Source organism: Dendrobates tinctorius, unplaced genomic scaffold, assembly GCF_039654945.1.
Source record: "Dendrobates tinctorius isolate UK_male_01 unplaced genomic scaffold, ASM3965494v1 ptg000011l, whole genome shotgun sequence".
Taxonomy (NCBI): Eukaryota; Metazoa; Chordata; class Amphibia; order Anura; family Dendrobatidae; genus Dendrobates; species Dendrobates tinctorius.
In genome coordinates, this window is record NW_027361679.1 from 41,539,995 (window position 1) to 41,561,862 (window position 21,868).

A 21,868-nucleotide genomic window follows, 5' to 3' on the forward strand; every position below is an offset into this window, starting at 1 on the left:
AATCACGTGCAATAACGCTAGCGGCCACCGGGGGCAACTAAACTAAAGTAACCAGAGTGCAAAGACCCTAACGGCCACTGGGGGCAAAGCTAGAACTAAAACAACCACAGTGTAATGACCCTAATGGCCACCGGGGGCAAAACTAACTTTAAGCAAACAGCTTAAAGGAAAAAAAGGTTACTTGTGCAAAATCTGTCATAATCCAACCTGGATCATGACAGTGGTGCCCAGTACTCTAAAACGTATTCCAGATGAGTCCTGACCTTGGAGAAGTAGGGGGGATAATTACTTCATGTGATCTAAACTCTATGCTTCTCTTAATACATCCTAGAACTGTATTTGCCTTTTTTTGCTGCTGCATCACACTGTTGACTCAGGTGCAGTCTGTGATCTATTAGTATACCCAAGTCTTTTTCACATGTGCTGTTGCTTAGTTCTATTCCTCGAATTCTGCCAATATAATTTTCATTTTTCTTGCCCAAATGTAGAATCTTGCATTTGTTCCTGTGAAATACCATTCTATTAGTCACTGCCCATTGTTCAAGCTTGCTTAGATCCCTCTGAATCCTTTCTCAGTCATTTCTAGTATTAGCTATCCCTCCTAGCTTTGCATTATCTGCAAATTTGATTAGTTTACCTTTAGTTCCCTTATCTAGATCATTTATAAAAATGTTGAACAACACTGTAGCCAGGACAGAGCCTTGTGGTACCCCACTTAAAACACTCTTCCAATTGGATGCACAACCATTTATTTCCACTCTTTGAGTAAGATCACTGAGCCAGGTACGAATCCACCTAACTGTAGCCTTGTCAATCCCACACTTGGTCTCTTTTTTCAATAAGGATAGTATGAGATTCTTTCAAATGAGCATTCTCTCAAATGCTTTGCTGAAGTCAAGATATACTATATCTACTGCATTTCCCTGATCCACCCAGTCAGTGATTCCATCATAGAAGGAAACTAGATTAGTCTGGCATGAATTGTTTGCTACAAATCCATGCTGGCTCTGATTCATTACTGTATTCTTATCCAAGTGCTTACATACATGTTTTTAATAATTTGTTCAAAGATCTTTCCTGGTATTGAAGTAAGACTCACTGGGCTGTAATTTTCTAGCTCCATCTTCTCTCCTTTTTTGAAGACAGGGACAGCATTTGCCCTTATCCAATGTTCTGGGACTTCTCCTGTTCTCCAGGATTTTTCAAAGATTCTGGCTATTGGTTCTGCAATTTTCTCTGCTATCTCTTTTAGTACCCTAGGAAGTAATTAATCTGGGCCAGGAGATTCAAATTAATTTAAATTAGCTAAGCGTTTCCTCAACATCTCTCTGATTATAGATAGTGTGGATTATTTTATTCCTTTGATAGCACTGTGAAGATCAGTTGATGTTACAATTGCTTTCTTAGAGAACACAGATGCAAAATACAAATTTAAATGTTCAGCCTTCTCAACATCATTTTTGACGACTTCACCCTTTTCGTTCTGTAAAAATCGCCTATCTTTTTTTGTCATCTGTATTTCTATCTCATCTGTTTTTATTTTCAAGAGGTAGATTTTTTTAATTCTATTTTTTGCATATAATTATAAGGTAGTGGGCATCTTGCTTGAGCTGCTGCTATCAACATTCAAATGATAGCTACAATGACCACAGAATGCAATAATCTGGAGATGTAGATTGACTTCTATGGGGAGACTTTTCTAGGCATGCTTTGTGATCTGTACAGAGGTCATGATACAGAGTGGGGTGAAGGTGAACAGTGACCATCACCTACTATGAATAGTGAAACTTGTGTTGTCTCTATACAGGTGTGATACTTCATTGTTATTTTGTCGGTAATGATAATGAGATGACTACTGAAAAGCAATTTTTGATAGCCAGGCGTCTGCTGATGACCCCCGTGCATATCATTATCATCCTCCTGTAAATGCTGGCCCATGGCCGGCTTACATAAGAAATCGTGATTTCTGCTATACATACTGTAGCAGTGCTAATGCACTGCTATGTATAGCACAAGCGATTGGATAATCACAGCTTCAAGTCTCCTGAGGGAAATATTTTTAAAACCCACAAAAGTTCAAATCACCCCTCTTTTGCCCCATTAAACATAAAACAGTAAAAAAATTAAAAAATACATGATAGCAATCACTGCGCTCGAAAGTGTCTAATCTATCAAACTAATCTGTCAAGTTATAAAATAAATTAATCTGATCAGTAAACGATGTAACGAGAAAGAAAACAACACATTGCAATAAAATTCAATAACAAGCTATCAGAACATCGCATCTCCTACCAAAACGGTATCAGTAAAAACGTCTGCTCAAGGCACAAAAATAACCCCTTACACAGCCCCATATCCAGAAAAATGAAAACGTTGCGTGTCTTGGATAATGGCAACACAAGTTAATTTTTTTTCCGCATCTCCAGTGCATCACATGATAAAATGAATGATGTCATTCAAAAGTGCAAATCGTCTCATAAAAAACAACCCCTTCAAAGGTATATTTTTGCAAAAATAAAAAAGTTATGGCTCTTGGAAGAAGGAGAGGCAAAAACAGAAAATTGCAGGGGAGCTAATCTTACTAGTCTAAAAACAAAAATTAAATTCTGAGTTTTGGTTTTGATATAGAGAGTAACTTAAAAAATAAATTGAAAAACAACAAAAGATGTTACAAAACATGGTTAACATAAAAACGTGATTAAAACTACAGCCTACTGCTACAGATTCTTTCTTCCCTTGGCATCAAAGACCTTGCCCTGTCCTGGATTTCCTCATATCTTTCTGACCGCACATTCAGCGTTTCCCACTCCCCCACTACCTCCTCATCCCGCCCCCTCTCTGTTGGAGTCCCCCAAGGCTCTGTCATAGGGGCCCCACCTTTTTTCCATCTATACTCTTGGCCTAGGACAACTCATAAAGTCCCATGGCTTCCAGTACCACCTGTATGCAGATGATACTCAGATCTACCTCTCTGGCCCAGATGTCACCTCTCTAAACCTAAATTTGTTTACTGTTAACGATATCTATAACTTTGCATGTAACCCCCCTTCTCATGTACAGCACCATGGAATTAATGGCGCTATATAAATAAATAATAATAATAATAGCTTATTTTCCGATTTGTTACACTATTTGATGCATTTCAGCTCTGCAACTTATTACCTTTGCCTTCGGAAAATGTGTTCCTCTATCCAAATCTGACTACATGAATACAAAGATGTAGACAGACAACAGGAAATAATACCGTAATTATACAATGTAATATGCAATAATTTATTACAATTACTAAAAGTTACCACATACCTGAGGATATAAATTAAACCCCCCTCCAGAATATGTTAAAAAAAATATCTTTCTTTGTACCTTTCTACCAGAGATTGACATTCCAGGCCTTCTATGACAATCATTCCTGTTTGTTTCTCTATTATACCACCTGCTGCCCAGATGCCATGCCAGTCCAGTTTTACAACCAATACAATTTTTTATGGCTAATAGAATTATAGCTGAATTTTGATTGATAGCTTAGAGGTCTAGCATACCTATGATGAAACTACACCGCTACTGCAAGAAATGTTTCTATTTTTTTTCTTCATATTAGTTCTTGTTCTGCATAATAATGGCAGACCACAGGGGATGTCTAGCACAGATGGATAGAGAACTGTTTCAAAAGTAATGTTTTTCTTTTTTTTACTTCTTGTAAAAGTGTAATTTTATAACTGTAAGCGAAGAGTCATCTTATGGAGACAATTAATAAAAAAAGTAATACGTGACTCTACCTGTGCATGCAGTATTAGCGCATAATTATGTGTGCCAGAGGGCTACATTTTTCTCATTTATAAATGACCCCATTAATTACACACTGCTGGCAGGAGATAAAAGGGCAGCCAGGCATCCTGTATTCTGCTACAATAGTCCGAGACCAAAGTGGCGTTTGCATAACACATGAGTCCGGTTTCTTCTACTGTAAGATTTAATGCTTCAACAACCTTATAAAGTAATTCAATTAAAGAAACCCTACAGTTTGACACTAAATCTGACCATACATTTCTGATGTACAGTCACTATATTGTAGCTTCTACCTCTGTCTGTCACATCAGACCATTTTCATTATCACCAAAATGGCCACCACAGAGGTATGAGGAGGCTGTGGAAAAGTCTGAGTAAGGCCGGGATCATACATGAGAGAAACATGGCTGAGTCTCGCATGTTAATACCCGGCACTGCCGCCGGCACTCAGAAGCGGAGTGTGCGGTTCCATGTATTGCTATGCAACCACATGCTCCGCTCCTGAGTGTCGGCGGCAGTACTGGGTATGAACATGAGAGACTTGACCTTATTCCTCACATGTGTGATCTCGGCCTTACTTCTTTGCCATTGATGAGGAATGGACCAGTGCCGATGAGGACTGTAACACATCAATCCCTCAGCACAGAAAAGGTAAGTTCAGACCTTCCAGACGTTCCCCATGTTCCTGTAGTGGCAATTTTAGAGAATACGAAAATAGAAGGTGGGATGGCAATCCAACACACAAAAGCAAAATATCAGAATAGATTAGGTTTAGTGACCATATATTTGTGATATATATGGCCACATTTAATGTTGAGGGGTTGAGCGTCACTTTAATTTTTGTTTTGAACAGTCTCATGACTGTGTGGAAACTCTGTATGAGATTAGGACAATTTTTGCACAAACCAGTCTTAATGAAAAGGTCACCGAAGTACTATGCGCCAAATTCTTTAACAGGCGCATGCCTTTTAATGAATTTGATACATCTTCTCAGTGGCATGAAACTACGTGTACTTTACCAGAAATATTACTCTAGAGTAGCGTTCCCCAAGTCCGGTCCTCAATAGCCACCAACAGGTCATGTGTTCAGGATTTCAGTGGGTAAAAGAGTTTTGAAAATACTGAACATTTGCTAAGCAAGTTGGTTTTACGTTGTTGTGAATCAGTTCATTCTTTTTTCAGATAGATTCCAGACTGAATACGCCTGAAAACGACATTGTGTGCACATACCTTTAGGGTGGTTTCATTAGATGGAGGTCTACTCATGAAAACTGGCATTTTGCAAGTCTTGATGAACAGTGCATTGGAGTAAAATGCACCAATATAATTAAGAGGTATGTACCTCCTGATGAACTTGATACATCTGTCAACTGTCATGCACCACTATTAGAAATGTACTGCAGAGTATACTGTGGTTATTATTTGCATGATTTGGGGGGAGTAAATTATGATAAATTTGTTGGGCAAAAACTTGGCCATGAGTGACCCATCTCACTAAGCTATGCCCACTTTTCCAAACATTGACGAAGGTTACATAAAAACACCAAAAGTAGCACATTTTTTGGCACAATCATGAGTTTTGCATACATTTTAGGAAATTTCAATACTTTTAGGCTATATTTCTAACGTTTGATGAATTTATCCCATCGTCTTTTAAGACTAAGGCATTTTTGTGGAGTTTTTTTACTGCATTTTTGTATTTATTTAGCTAGATGTTATATCTTCTAAAGCTATAGTGCAGAACATGCATACAATTTTGTTTTGGATGTTCTTGAGCATTTTGTTTTTCATATTAGGCTTTTGATGTTTATTTTAAAATGCAGTATGCTCTAAGTGTGGCTTTATTTCTAGCGTCTTTTTACTTAGGCTTCTTTATGGAACTTAAAAAAACAAAATGTGATGTCGCTGCTGGGTCCCCCATGGCTTTTTTGACATTGTTATGCCACATGAGCACTACAGTCAATCAGCAGTTGCTAACAGGCTGCTTCACTAGCACTCCATTTGGAAAAACCTTGTACAAAGGATATGTAAGAACTGCATCCCATTAGCAGTGACTTAATAGCTGTAGTGCTCACAAGCAATAACAATGTGATGAGAGCCCTGGGAGACCCAACACTGACATGGCTGACATGGTGCTGGTGCATACTCAAGCACCCAATGCAAACTGGAGTAGCGAGCACTTGCACTTAACACTAAAGACAACATACTCAATATGTTTTCAAAATGCTCACTATACCCCTGGATATCCTTGAGGGATGTGGTTTCCCAAATGGGGTCACTTATGGGGGTTTTCCAATGTTTAGGCACATCAGGGGCTCTCCAAACGCGACATGGCGTCCACTCTCAATTCCAGCCAATTTTGCTTTCAAAAAGTAAAACAGTGCTCCTTCCCTTCTGAGCCCTGCCATGCACGCAAAAAGTATGTATTCCCCTACATATGGGGTCTCACGTACTGAGGCAAAATTGCACAACAAATTTTGTGGTCTAATTTTCTCCTGATACCCTTGTGAAAATAAAAAGTTTGGATCTATATTAAACTTTTTGTGAAAAAAGTAAAATGTTCATTTCTTCCTTCCTCATTGCTTTAGTTCTCGTGGAGCACCTGAAGGGTTAATAAACTTCTGGAATGTGGTTTTGAGCACCTCGAGGGGTGCAGTTTTTAGAATGATGTCACTTTTGGGTATCTTCTGTCATATAGGCCCCTCAAAGTCACTTCAAATGTGAGGTGGTCCCTAAGAAAAATGATTTAGTAAATTTTGTTGGAAAAATGAGAAATCGCTGGTCAACTTTTAACATTTATAACATCCTATAAAAAATAAAATTATGTCTCCAAAATTGTGCTGTTGTAAAGTAGACATGTGGGAAATGTTATTTATTAAGTATTTTGTGTGACACAACTCTCTGGTTTAAGAGCACAAAAATTAAAAGTTTGAACATTTTCAAAATTTTAAAATTTTTTGCCAAATTTCCGCCTTTTTCATAAATAAATGCAAGTCATATCGAATAAATTTTACCACTAACATGAAGCACAATATGTCACGAAAAAACAATCCCAGAATCAGTGGGATCCGTTGAATCGTTCCAGAGTTATTACCACATAAAGTGACAGTGGTCAGGATTGTAAACTTTTGCTTTGTCATTAAGGTCAAAATTGGTTGGTCACTTAGGGGTTAAGTTATCTCAAGTAGATGTCAATGTAAATCTGCCATATTAACTTACCTTGATTATTGCATATACTTTCTCGTTTGCATGTATTCGCATCTGTGGCCACTACAATTGTGTACCTTAAGTTACTGTGCCATATCCCAACATGAGCAATGTTTACAAGGGTTCTATCTCAAGATTTTTGCCACCTAAGAGGAAAAAAATATATCGACTGAGACCCTGATTCTAGGGATGTGCCACTTGCTGAGCTAGTTTTGATAAATTCACCATTTTATGAGATTATCACTAGTAGACTATTAATTCTTCTGTAATGTAGTCCTTCATATTCATGAACTCTGTATAACCTCACCTGACTGGCAGTTGTCTGCCTATGCACAGTATACACAGAAAACTGTAAATCAGTGGTGTGGGTGGAGTAATACAGGGATCAATATTCAGAAAACAGGTTTTATCAAAACTGCAGCAAGCAGCCAACTAAGCGATATATCACTGGAATCAGGCTCTCTTCCCCTACATCATGCTACTCTCAGTTGATGTAGCAAAAACGTAGTGACAGATTCACTTTAAGAGATGTTTACTCAGAATTATACATTGCTGCTCTAAGTGATTATGATAAGCCACAATCGATGAATCATTCCTTTGGGAATATTGCATTTAACATCTAATATATCTGAAATACTTTCTAGTTACATTTTATACATTATAGGTACTTTTCTTATTTAACAGCTTAATTCATGCTCTTCAGTATTAATATGCTCCTAAATTATTTTTGTCTTTAGAATGTTCCAATATATAGAAAATACCGCTGTATAAAATAGAATTCCTCTGTTCCCGCAGTGCTGACAAAGGTAATAAAGAATTACACTTACTATTCTACTTGTGTAATGCTCATCATTAACAAATGGTATCATTTTATGGTTGTTGTATTTTAGTCACTGAAACGTGAATGCAAAACCCAACATTCAGAGCTTGGCACTTAAATGTTTTTTTTTTATTCACGCTCATTAAAGTTGCTTAGGCCATTCATTCAACTTAAAGTGGCTTTCCCATTAACAATTGGAAGTGTTATAAAATGTTCCTCTGCTGAGATAATGATATAAATGTGCCCCTGCTATGTACTGTTGGTTGCTTTGTCCAACCATGCAGAGCTGCTCCTGTTGATGGCTGGCACACACCACAGCTCCCGCCAAGGGGGGGAACTAAGTCACTTATGATAAGTGAGTATACAGACTAATCAACAGGGGATCACAACTGTTGCTTTCTAAGGTAACACATTTCCTTGCCTGAGGTAACATATTTCCCCACCAGTTTTATTACAGGAGTGAGTGTTTGCGCCACAACTGCAGTCATCATAAATTAGGTCAGTGATACAGGAGCTCCAGCGGCTGCTGAGCTTTTATGTCACTGTTTTGATTTTTGATGAGCTCACAGGACTGGAGACATGGTACAAAATGCTCACTTCTGTAAAAACCTGGCAGGGAAATGTGTTACCTCATAAAACAGCAGCTGCAAGCCCCTGCCATTTAGTCTGTGTACTCACTTATTATAAGTGATTTATGCTCCCCATCCGTGACCATGAACTGTTATATGTGCCAAACTTGAACTGTAGCAGCTCTGCATGGTTGGACAAGGAAAATAATACAGTACAAAGCAGGGGCACATTTATTAGATTATCTCAGCACATGAAGATTTTTTTAACACATCCAATTGTGGAACTTATTGTTACTCCAAGATCTATTAATTAAATTGTATTTTGTGCAACAATCCAAACATTTATAATAGTAATGATGACTGATCCCTCTCTAACAAATTGAGAGTAGGCTTCTGTAGTTTTTAATTTGGTATTCAGTGATATGATAATTATTCGATTCGTATGATATTTTTCTGTGTATACAGTATATGATACTTGTCTTATATGTACCATTAAAAAATGCAAATGATTATTTTAAAGGTGGGCTCAGTTTTACAAGCAGACTTCGTTCTGGTGATAACAAATTTAACTTAAGTTTGGATGCGACAAAAATTGTAGCATACCTAAACAATGGTATTTTGCTTGGTGGTTACAATTTTTGGATGTACCTTGCCAGTTACAGACTATAATACACATAGTCAGTCACCCATCAGGTCTATAAGGGTGTATGAATTTGATTAGCGTAATCTTCAGGACTATTTTCTGGCTTATACAGTGTAAAAAACAAGGCAGGTTGTGTTCATACCAAACATGGTATGCACATAAGCTAATCAGAATATAGATGGCAGTGCAATAACCAGGGAACCTAAGGTAATAGGTAACACAGCAGACTATCATGAGTGTTACAAGTTTCAGCTTTCAGTAGATTCATAACCAATGTGGGAGAAATTGTGGGAGAATTAACTATTTTACTTGGAGACACAGCAACCATAATCTTTATCATTACAACCAGGAGGATTACAGGGAAGGGCCAATAAAAACAAATCAGAGCTGTCACACAATTCTGTATAAAGAAGAGCTGCACACAAATCAACAAGCTGTAATAGTTCACTCAATTCCATCTTAACACAATCCTATAGCATAAGCCTGAAGCTGTTGTATACTCCAACAGTGAGGATACAGGAAGGATGTGGCAATCTCCACTTTCAACTATATTCAGTATATGGCTGACAGGAACATCCCTGTTAGGGGGAGAAGTGCCATTGAGAAATACAGGAGATATGAAATCTCATTAGGTAATTGAGTATACTTAGCTGTTTCCATATTTCCTATTATGATACTGGTATACAGCGATTTTGGTGCCAACAATGTGTGAACGGTTTATATTAAGTATATGATTCTGATTAAGAATATGACTTCGGTTTTGCCAAATTGGCTCTAGTTTCTGAAATATTTAATAGTTAATTAATTACAGTTGAACTCTGGCTTCAAAATGTCACTTGTATAGCATTGCATGCCTACAAATTGAAATATAAAATAATTATATGGGGAATTTCATTATGTCATGTGAAGGAAAGAATGGCTAATGAAATCAATTATTAACCTTCCATAAGCTAGATCAGATGTAGAGTGGCAAGATGGCGTCTGCATCCAGGAACAACGCCCTGCTAGGAATCCTTGGAATGTGAAGTGGATACAACAAGAGACTATATATGGAGTGGACCTAACATGGACCAATCACAGACTGACGCCATTGCTGTTTAGGAGTTGTGCGACGCCCTTTTCTTGTCTGTTGCATGATCTTTGTTCTAGTAATAAAATTCAGTTCTGTGCCAGCTCTGGCCATGAGAAGAGCATGCATCTGATTTTGTATCCGATGTCCATCTTCTATGCATGCACCCGGCTCATATTTATTAGGTCAGGGACAGATAATCGCTGAGATCTCACTTTAAGAGATCACCTCCACAGTAAGACATTGTTAAAGAGTCAAAATACAGACCAAAAGAACAGAATCTATTGCATTTGTTATCACACAAACGGATGAATTATCTCAAAAAACAAGAACCAATTTACCAAAAGTAATGGGATTTTTTTAATTCAGTACCCTCAAGGTACCCAAAATCCAGTCCAAAAACCTTGGCACCTGAAATGTTGTTTTTTTTTTTTTTGTAGACTTGTTTTATTAATGAAAAGCAACTATTGTATATACAGTGAAGGAATTAATTATTTGATCACCTGCTGATTTTGTAAGTTTGCTCACCGACACAAACATGACCAGTCTATATAATTTTAAGGGTATTTTAATTTTAACATTGAGAGATAGAATATCAAAAATAAAATCCAGAAAATCACATTGTATAAATTATATAAATTTATTTGCATTTTGCAGTGAGAAATAAGTATTTGATCCCCTACCAACTATTAAGAGTTCTGGCTCCTACAGACCAGTGAGATAGTCCATTATCAACTTGTTACCTGCATTAAAGAAAGTTGTCTTACATAGTCACCATTATAAAAGACTCCAGTCCACAGACTCAATTAATCAGTCAGACTCTAACCTCTGCAACATGGCCAAGACCAAAGAGCTTTATAAGGGTGTCAGGGACAAGATCATAGACGTGCAGAAAGCTGGAATGGACTACAAAACCATACGTAAAACGCTGGGTGAGAAGGAGCCTGCAAGGTCCCCCTGCTCAAGAAGGCACATGTGCAGACCAATCTGAAGTTTGTCAATGAACACCTGGATGCTTCTGTGAGTGATTGGGAGAAGGTGCTGTGGTCAAATGAGAAAAAAATTGAGTTCTTTGGCATTAACTCAGCTCACCATGTTTGGAGGAAGCAAAATGCTGCCTATGACCCAAAGAACACTGTCCTCACTGTCAAGCATGGAGGTGGAAACATTATGGTGTGGGGTTTTTTCTCTGCTAAGGGCACAGGACTATTTCATCGCATCAATGGAAGAATGGATGGAGCCATGTTCCATAAAATCCTGAGTGTCAACCTCTTTCCCTCTACCAGGACATTAAAAATGGGTCATGGCTGGAACTTCCAACAAGATAATGACCCAAAACATGCAGCCAAGGCAACAAAGGAGTCACTAAAAAAGAAGCACATTAAGGTCATGGAGTGGCCTAGCCAGTCTCCAGACCTTAATCCCACATAAAACTTATGGAGGGAGTGGAAGCTCCAAGTTTCCAAGCGACAGGCTCAAAATCTTAAAGATTTAGAGATGATCTGCAAAGAAGAGTGATCCAAAATTCCTCATATGCACAAACCTCATCATCAACTACAAAAAGTCTGACTGCTGTGCTTGCCAACAACGGTTTTTCCACCAAGTGTTAAGTCTTATTTCTCACTGAAAAATGCAAATAAATTTATATAATTTATACAATGTGATTTTCTGGATGTTATTTTTGGTATTCTATCTCTCAATGTTAAAATTAACCTGCCCTTAAAATTATAGACTGTTCATGTCTTTGTCAGTGGGCAAACTTACAAAATCTGCAAAGGATCATTTCCTTCTTTCCTTCAATGTAGGCAAACAGGGACCAGGTACCCAGAACCCCATTCTCAGAATTATGACAAATCTAGTGGACACGTATAAAGGCTAGGGTGGGAAACTGATTTAAAGTCATTAATTATCCATTTAGAGCAACCTCCCTAGTGAGCTCATGATGGCAGTCACAAGAACCTCCTGAACCTCCAGCAAGGACATGACTCCTAATTGCATTATGTACTCCAGTTATTATTTCATGATTCTATGTTGTATTGGGGGTACACTTTGTGAAACTTGAAATAAGCTTAAGCTCCGGTTAATGATTTGAGATCAATATGTTAGGAATGACTACTGGTTAAATTCAAAGGCATCAGCAGATTTTTACTACTTTGGGGTACAGAATGAGGGAGGATATTTTTTCTTTTTTTTTTAAATCAATCAAAAGTGGAAACATTGTTGTAGTAATTACACCACTTTTTCTTTGTATTAAAGTTGATAGCTTCACAATGTCAAAGAAATGGAGTCAGCTGTAAAGCCAATGCAACCTATAATATAGACCCCTGGACGAAGCATTTCATTGCGAAACGTGCACTGGTTGTGATGGGTTCCTGGACTCCTATAATGTTACATTTACATATTGGTCTCTTTTTTTTCTGTTATCCTCTGTGGTAAGTCTACAACTAGTATATTCTCCCCATCTACTGCTATCATATTAATATGTATAATGTAGTGTTTTATCATCTTTATGTGTGCCAACACTTATACGGATGTTTACCTGTAAGAAATTACCCGGATTTTTACATGGATTGACCCCATTATTACATGGACTTCTTAATATTAAATCCATTGCATGTTATGGTATTCTTCGCATACATGATACTGTTTTCATTTTATAATTTATACCTTCATCTATAATCTAATATTTAATAGACTCTAAATAGATCTAGCAATTTATTGTACTATACTCTTATCCAGGTATATCCACCATTCTTCTGTATTTGTATTGCCCTGTTCTTACATATTTATGACTTTTTTGCTATGAATTTAATACAATATAATAAAGATATTTTACCCTCTTTACAAAAGCTTCATCTCTTTAAGTGATGGTCTTTGATATACTTTTTTGGTTTAATAATTTAGGATTGAGGACACTGGTGTATCTATAAAATATAGTATGTTGTTCATTTGCAGACCTAGCTATAGGATAAAAGTCTGCTGTAAAAATGCCGATTACAGTATCACATCACTAGTGTTCAATATTTCAGTTGTGGTTTTTTTCTATTTTTTTTTAGATGTACTTGTGTTCTGAATTTACATCGGCTCTCTTGTATTAATCCGCCACAAATAAAATGCTCGGTGTTCTTATGAATGTGAATCTTTTGAACCGAGGCAAATCCTTTGGCATTTTTTTTCCCCTTTTAAGTTCTATAATTTTGGATTCAAACATTGAGGTCATTTGCTTTCAATCATAGTTCCCAAATCCACCAATTTGCTTGTGGTCTTATGTGGCTGCATGATATAATCTGTTGATACCGCTATTCCAAATTCCAATCAGCTTGTGAAAAACTGCTCAAAGGATAAATGAAAGTTACTTAAAAAACCATCAATACTCCAAGAAGCTATTGACTGCGGGTAATTAGAGAAGCACAAATTGAGCAAGAAAGGCAGTATGTAATGGCGATGAAAGTCCTCTGCAGTACTTATGGTAAATATTCTTTTTCTGTATGTTAAAAAAAATACATTATATCAAGCAGCTCATTATTTCTCTATACAGCTATGGGTTACATTCATATGGTCCTAATCCAGCCCAATTCTTGATGCAGTAAAGAAAAGCAAATGCCTTATGATTAAAACTTTTGGCCACTTTACAGTTAATATAATAAAATATCAAAAAATATTAGAGATCTACTTAAAAATCCTTTTTTTGCAAAATATGCACCTTTTTATATTACAGAGAATCTGTCAACAGGTTTTTGCTATTTAATATGAGAACAGCATAATGTGAGGGCAGAAAGCCTAATTACAGGGATGTGTCACTTATTAGGCTGAGTTCCGTAGTTTCCATATAATCACTGTTTTATCAGCAGGAGATTATCATTGCCTGACTACATATCAGGTGCAAGAAAGACAGGCTAATTTTTGTAACCCCCACCCCCACCACTGATGGGCTGCTTGCTGACAGTGTACAGTGTGCACAGGAAACTGCCATTCAGTGGTGTGCGAGGGATTATACACAGCCCAGAAGTCTTAGCTGTGTTATATCTACATCAGACAAACCAGTGATTCCATCAAAATTACACTAAGAAGCCCAGTAAGTGATACATCACTGGAATCAGGATCTCATTCTCTACATTATGCTGCTATCAGGTTCCACAGCAAAAACCTCCTTCTCCAGGATAAGAGATAAATATATGATTGGGTGTCACACCATTAGATCCCCACCCAATGAAGGGAATACGAGTTCTGTGTCCACCATTTGAATGGAGCAGTGGTCACAATAGGTTGGCTACTCCTATAGACAATAAATTAAATTTCAGTGAACATGCATGACTACCTCTCCATTTTAGATGAGGGGTGCTTGATCATGATCCATCCTCTTTTAACCCCTTTCTGACATCGGACATAATATTCTGTCCATGTGACCCGGGACAATTTGACCATGCACGGAGTATTACGTCATCGCGATCGCAATGTCCCTGTTACTAGCAAGGGTCTGTGACCTCTCCTGTTTCCTTGAAAATCCCTTTCATAGTTAATAGATTAATAACATCTATTGATAGAACATAATTATCAGTGCTGATTCTGAAATATAAAATCTCTGCATGGGAAAGCTGAAAAAAGCAATAAAGTATTTTTATCTGCAGGTAAATTTGAATATCATTTTTCATATTTGCATCCAATAAGCACTTTGTGTGAATGATTATTCTGAGGTTATATTACAAGCATAGGTTGTGAATATGAGACTGTCTTTAGATTAAAATGTCATCCTGTGTGAATGCAATTTTCACTGCCCGAATACTCTGAATTTGTAGACTTTATATTAACAATGGCATCTTGATAAATAGAGGAGTGTAACAAATGGCCTCTCTTGCCAATATAATTCATCATAGCACTTTGAATACCAAATGCAAAAAATGTAAATCACTGGGAGAGATGTATTATCTAGTGAATAAAGTGCTACCACTTATTAAAACACAGAAATAAAACTTATAAATTGAATACTGGATGTATGCTGATGAAAACCTTTATATTTCAGAACAAGAAAGAAAAGATCCAATTCAGTATTACTGTTAATGGGAGGATGGCACAGCAGGTCAGTTTAATGACTGACAGTCTTCTTGTGGTTACCTGTTAGGCCTCTTTCACACTTCAGTTTTTTACAATCAGTCACAATCCGCCAGGTTTTGAAAAAAACGGATCCTCAATTTTCTTTTGAGGATCCGTTTTTTTTCCCCATTGGCTTGCATTAATGGCGGATTGTGACGGATTGCTGTCCGTTGCATCCGTTTTTTTTGAGGATCCGCCAAAAGTTGCTGTCCGTCACCATCCTCAAAGATTTCAAAACGGAGCTTGCAACGTTTTTTTCTCTGGCGGATCCTCCAGACACTAATTTAACCCGAATTTCTTTCTGGGTGCCGGACAAAACAAGAAAAAAAAAATCTCTCTCTCTCTCTCTCTTTCTCTCTCTCTTTCTCTCTCTCTCTCCCCGGCCAGCAGTTCCTTTATTTCCTCATTTTCAGGATCCGTCTGAAAACGGATCCTGTGCCATCCGTTCACATCAGTTGAGAACGGATCCGCTTCTCTGACTTTTTGGCGGATTTGAACTGATGCAAAAAACTGAAGTGTGAAAGAGGCCTTACATGTTAGCTGTAGTGTAACACTACTGGGTCTGGATCACTGTGCCATGGGACAGGCTTACCCTGGAGGGGCATGACTAGGTGTCTATCGGGTCTTCACTAGAGCTCCTGGTTAGGATAGGCTGGGCTGCCGGTAGACACAAGGTACCACTCCAAGTCAGTCATCGGGACTGCAGCAGCTGACTTGAGGGTCAGCGGCATGGGAACGAGGTACAGGAGGGCAAAGACAAAGATGTGATCAGACAATAAGAGGTCAGGACAGGCAGCACAAGTTTGATACATGTAGCCAAGGTCAATAGCAGAAGAGACAGAACCAACATGCATCCATAGGAACCAAAGACTAGCAATTGGGAACCAAAGTTTGGGCCAGGAGTGGTGGGAGGAGCTGCCAAATGTAGAGCCTTCAGAACCTGCTGGCACGGGATAGGCTGGGAAACTTAATCTCTACAGGACACAGTAGGGTTAAATTCATGCAGAGATCACCCACGACCTCCAAAAGCCAAATGGAAACCACATTCAGATGCAGCAGTGTTGAGGAGAGCTGCAAAGAGGCAAAACTCAGTGAGCTGACCTGACGCGAGGAGAAGCCACGCGATGACCACGGTTAGTAGGGCAGAGCTGAGAAGGCGTTCTGACACATAGCATGATCTGAGCTGAACTGACTCTGCATCCCTAGTAGACAATGTTTGCCAAACCAAGATTATTGCCAATGACACTGTTAAGAGCCTGTCACACTAAGCGATATCGCTATAACTTGTGATGTTATAGCGATATCGCTAGCGATATCGCTGTGTCTGATACTTACCTCCGACCTGCTCCCCCGCTGGTTATCACTGATCACGCAAGAACGTCCTGGACCGTTTCTCGTCATCAGCTTCCTGCGGCGCTTCCTGTGGAGAGACGAGCGACGAGCGTGGAGCCGGGCGGGAGGACATCAGGATCGCCTAGTGTGACAGGTAAGTAGCAACCACCGTCCCCAGCGATGTCGCTGGTAATAAAAAATAAATAATAAATCTTTATTTTTATATAGCGCTAACATATTCCGCAGCGCTTTACAGTTTGCACACATTTTCATCACTGTCCCGGGTGGGGCTCACAATCTATATTCCCTATCAGTATGTCTTTGGAGTGTGGGAGGAAACCGGAGTGCCCGGAGGAAACCCACGCAAACACGGGGAGAACATACAAACTCCTTGCAGATGTTGTCCTTGGTGGGATTTGAACCCAGGACTCCAGCGCTGCAAGGCTGCAGCACTAACCACTGCGCTGGTGAGATCTGCCTGTGTGGCAGCTCACTAGCGACCACTTAGCGATGCACCAGCGATCCTGACCGCGTCATATCGCTGGTCGGGATCGCTGGTGCATCGCTAAGTGTGACAGTACCTTTAGGAAAAAAAACACTTGCTTTATCAAACTCGTTTACATCCCAACAATATTGAGACCGAACTGTTACTCGTCTGACAAAGCCTATTCATTGAAAATTAAAGGGCTATTGCCAACTTCATTCATGCAGTAAATATTGTCAGATACTTTTGGTGTGAATAAGTACTTTTGAAATGTACTGCTTATTAAAGCGGTTTTCTGTGACTAATTTTTTTTTTACTATTGACCTAAGAACTAACAGGCAGGGAGTTGCTAACTTCCTGCCTGTTCTACCTGTTACCAGCACAGAGCTGTCATTAACTGGCGATCAATATTGCTTCACCTCAACAGAGCTACTCTTCCAGTCCCGGGCTTCTCTGTCAATGGGGCGTGACTTCCAGCATCATGCTGATTGACAGCTATCTCCCTGTAATTAGGTAGTTCTTGTGCCCATAGTAAAAAAATAATTTAGTCCCAGGTAACCCCTTTAAGATTTGCAGCCATTTTTTAGATAGTGAACAATTGTATTGTCTTTTACAGCTCTTTGTCAAGGAAACTGACCATCACTGCAGTCTAATTTGTATGCACTACTGTTGTGAGCTCATTTTTGGGTTTGCCTCTGGCTTCTGGTGAGGGTTATGGAGCTGGCTGTGCTGACAGAGGAGTAATGAGTTCTCTATCTGGACTCCCTCTGTTGGTGAAGGGAGGTAATGAAGCTGATCTAAATGGCAGAGACGGGCCACCTGAGGAAGAGGACTGCGATTGGCCATCAGGAGTTTCTGATTGGATTTAAGGCAGCCGACTCCCTAAGTTTTCTCTGCTATTGTTCATATGAGTTTTTGTCTGGTTTACTTAGTTTTTGTGTTCAGCCAGCCCTGGCTGGGACTGGGCTGAATCCCCATTTTGTCTCTGATCAGTTGATCTCTTTGCTCTGTCTTCAGAATATACCTGAGTGCTGATATAGTGATTTGAAGTCTAGCGACTTCAGGGCCTTTTTCTATCAGACGTGTTGGACATTCTTTTTGGCAGGGTTTTTTGCGTGATTGCAGACAGCAGCTTTTCTTTCCTGTCCTTTCTAGTTAGCGAGGGTCTCATCGTTTGCTCAGCCTATCTTTCTATCTGTGTCTGTGTTTTCATCTTGTTTCACCGACAATACATGTTGGGGCTGTCTATTACTTTGGGGTCTGCTCTGGGGCAGTTTAGATTTTCCCTTTCTTTCTTTAGGCTTATTTAGTTCTCCGGCCGTGACGAGGCATCTAGGACCACCGTAGGCACGCTCCACGGCTACTGCTAGTTGTTGTGGATAGGATGAGGGGTCTGCATTCCGCTAGTTACCAACCTCTCCGGTTTTCTGGGCTTAGCTTGCTTTTTGTTTTTTCCTCCTCGGTGACTCATTCATAACACACTACGCTGAAGCTGGTCAGGATTAAGAGGTATCAGCACTCTCCAAAAATTCATGCCAGCTGTAAAACAGTGCTTGCAAGCTCAGTATAAAACAGCTTGTAAGCACTTCACATATACTCCTGTTTTGCAGTGGTGGTGTCACACCCCCTGCCACCTCTGATGCTTACCGGCGCTGCCCCGCTGCTCTTCTGTGTGCCTCCAGGCATGCTTCTGCCCCACGACGCGTCCCCGCTCCTGACTTCCGGGGTCCTCATCGTCGGCCCTGAACGCCTGCGCCGGACACCTTCCCCGGCACTCGGACCACTGGGAGCTATGATGCGGTGGTTCCGCCCCAACATGGCGGCACCCACCGGGTATTTCAGCACGGCATCAAGCCAGGTAAGACGCCTGATTATCTTTTGCGGTGATGCTGTCTCTGTGTTAGCGTTCACCCGGTCCTAAGGCCCCTGTATCCTCTGTGACCTCTCTTTGGTCTGTCTGCGCTGTCTCTTGTAGCCTCCGTGTTTGTGCACCTCTTGCCTTGCTCTGTGTCTCGGTCTTGTCCCTGTGTACCGCTCTCTGTTCGGTCACTCCCGGCTATCTGACTGGCCACTCCTGTGCTTTCATAAACACCTGTTCGTATTGTGGATATCTCTCTCTCTCTCTCCTGCAGCCTCCTGCCTCCGTTAGTCTCCGGTGCTCCCGGTTCTGCTTGCCTCCCTTGCTCCATGGTCCCTGAAGTCCTCTGTGCATCTGTGTTCCATATTGCTCGACTCTGTCTCCCTGGTACCTAGCCCTGGTCACCCCTTTGGCTCCAGCTGTTGCGGTTCCATCCCTCGTGGGCCTGCCCCTAAAACTCCCTCTATAGGGGGTGGTTTCACCTGGCCAGCTCGCCCTCGGGGGCTCTGGAACCGTGACCCGGAGGGTCCACTTCCAGGTTTCCATCGTGCTCCCACACCGTAACAGGTGGTCAATCTCCAAAGTAACAAGCTGAAATCAAGAGAAAAGTGTTGATATTTCAAGAACAGCTGAACATATTAATAAGCAGTAAATAGCAAAAGTGCTTGTATTCCAAGTACTAACCTTCAATCTTCATTTAAATATTTGGGAATAACCTTTTATAGATGCAACTCATAGATAGACATGAGTGAAAAGATGGATAAATAATATCAATAGATAGTTTCTGTCCTTTCTATTTATCACTTGGTTAAGGGCCCCTAGAAGAAGCTGGTAGGCCAGCAAAATGCAGGTTAGAAGTGAGTTCCCTGACCTCACTGCAGGAATAGATAATAAAGGGAGAAATATAAGTCTTATGCCACTATGCTGCAAATGATATGATAGCGAGATGACAATGATTGTATATAACTTACTGCACACAATAGAATGCTGTCAATGTCAGTTCAATACAGCATTGATCTAAAGAGCAGAGATTTTACAGCATACATACAGTACACTGCTCAAAAACATAAAGGGAACACTAATATACCACATCCTAGATATCATTGAATGAAGTATTCCAGCTGCAAATCTTTATTCATTACATAGTGGCATTCATTGAGAACAATAAAACGTAGAAATGATCAATGTAAATCAAAATTAATATCCCATGGAGGTCTGGATTTGAAGGATACTCAAAATCAAAGTGGAAAATCAAATTACAGGCTGATCCAATTTCAGTAGATATGCTTGAAGACAAGGAAATGATGTTCAGTAGTGTGTGTGGCCTCCACATGCCTGTATGACCTCCCTACAATGCCTGGGCATGCTCCTGATGAGGCGGTGGATGATCTCCTAAGGGATCTTCTCCCAGACCTGGACTAAAGCATTCGCCAACTCCTGGATAGTCTGTGGTGCAACGTGACGTTGGTGGATGGAGCAACACATGATGTCCCAGATGTGTTAAATCGGATTCAGGTCTGGGGAATGGGTGGGCCAGTCCATAGCTTCAATGCCTTCATCTTGCAGGAACTGCTGACACACTCCAGCCACATAAGGTTTGTAATTGTCCTGCATTAGGAGGAACCCAGGGCCAACCGCACCAGCATATGGTGTCACAAGGGGTTTGAGAATCTCATCTCGGTACCTAATATCAGTCAGGCTACCTCTGGCGAGGACATGGAGGGCTGTGCGGCCCTCCAAAGAAATGCCACCCCACACCATTACTAACCCACTGCCAAACCAGTCATGCTGAAGGATGTTGCAGGCAGCAGATTGCTCTCCATGGCATCTCCAGACTCTGTCATGTCTGTCACATTTGCTCAGTGTGAAACTGCTTTCATCTGTGAAGAGCACAGGGCGCTAGTGGCGAATTTGCCAATCCTGGTGTTCTGTGGCAAATGACAAACATCCTGCATGGTATTGGGCTGTGAGCACAACCCCCATCTGTGGACGTCGGGCACTCAGACCATCCTCATGAAGTTGGTTTCTAACCGTTTGTGCAGACACATGCACATTTGTGGTCTGCTGGAGGTCATTTTGCAGGGCTCTGGCAGTGCTCCTCCTGTTCCTCCTTGCACAAAGGCTGAGGTAGTGGTCCTGCTGCTGGGTTGTTGCCCTCCTACGGCCCCCTCCACGTTTCCTAGTGTACTGGCCTGTCTCCTGGTAGCGTCTCCAGCCTCTGGACACTACGCTGACAGACACAGCAAATCTTCTTGCCACAGCTCGCATTGATGTGCCATCCTGGATGAGCTGCACTACCTAAGCCACTTGTGTGGGTTGTAGAGTCCGTCTCATGCTACCACGAATGTGAAAGCACAACCAAAATTCAAAGTGACCAAAACATCAGCAAGAAAGCATGTGGTCTGTGGTCCCCACCTGCAGAATCACTCCTTTATTGAATGTGTCTTGATAATTGCCAATATATTCTGTTGTTTCAGTGTTCCTTTGATTTTTTTGAGCAGTGTAGATTATTGCAGCTGCTGGATGGTAAGTGCAACATACACTGATCATAAGCGCTTTAATTTTTAATCATTTCAATGTCTTTTGGCACAGTGCCAATAATACTCCAGGTCTGTGATTAATTACACACTGACCAATCTGCTGCTGGGAGTTATATTCCGTGCTCTGCACACTGTGCTTCTAGTGCTACAACTATAGCTACAACCTTGCTATACACTGGAGAGTCTATATACTGTAAAGCTAGCAGTATGTTCATTTTATGATCTATTACATACTGGCTTGATGAACTCAGCTGGCACTATGTTTGTGAACTGCAAAGTTTAGCGCTGCTGCCACTGACTCACTGTAGTACCAGCTCATTATGGCAAGTATAGCTGCAACTTTATTACACACTGGCAAGTGCACTATAATGTCTGCAGTATGCCGAGTGTTTGATTTATAACATATACGGTAAATATGTACTGTATATATCAGAAGAAGAATTGATTCCTTTTCTCTGTGAGCTGTCAC

General features: G+C 40.2%; 1 protein-coding gene and 1 long non-coding RNA gene across 6 annotated transcripts in view; one reads left to right on the forward strand and one right to left on the reverse strand.

The window, feature by feature from the left end:
- The window catches only part of ARHGAP24 (Rho GTPase activating protein 24), a 1,321,765-nt gene that overhangs the window by 654,806 nt on the left and 645,091 nt on the right, over positions 1-21,868 (reverse strand). The gene's annotated exons all lie outside the window — the stretch shown is intronic.
- Positions 4,640-10,130, forward strand: LOC141099988 (uncharacterized). 2 transcript variants are annotated; one of them, XR_012234570.1, is made up of 3 exons: positions 4,640-5,120; positions 7,748-7,799; positions 9,976-10,130. It is a non-coding gene; the product is annotated as an uncharacterized lncRNA (long non-coding RNA). The 2 variants fall into 2 exon arrangements; XR_012234571.1 differs by having other exon boundaries at positions 9,980-10,130.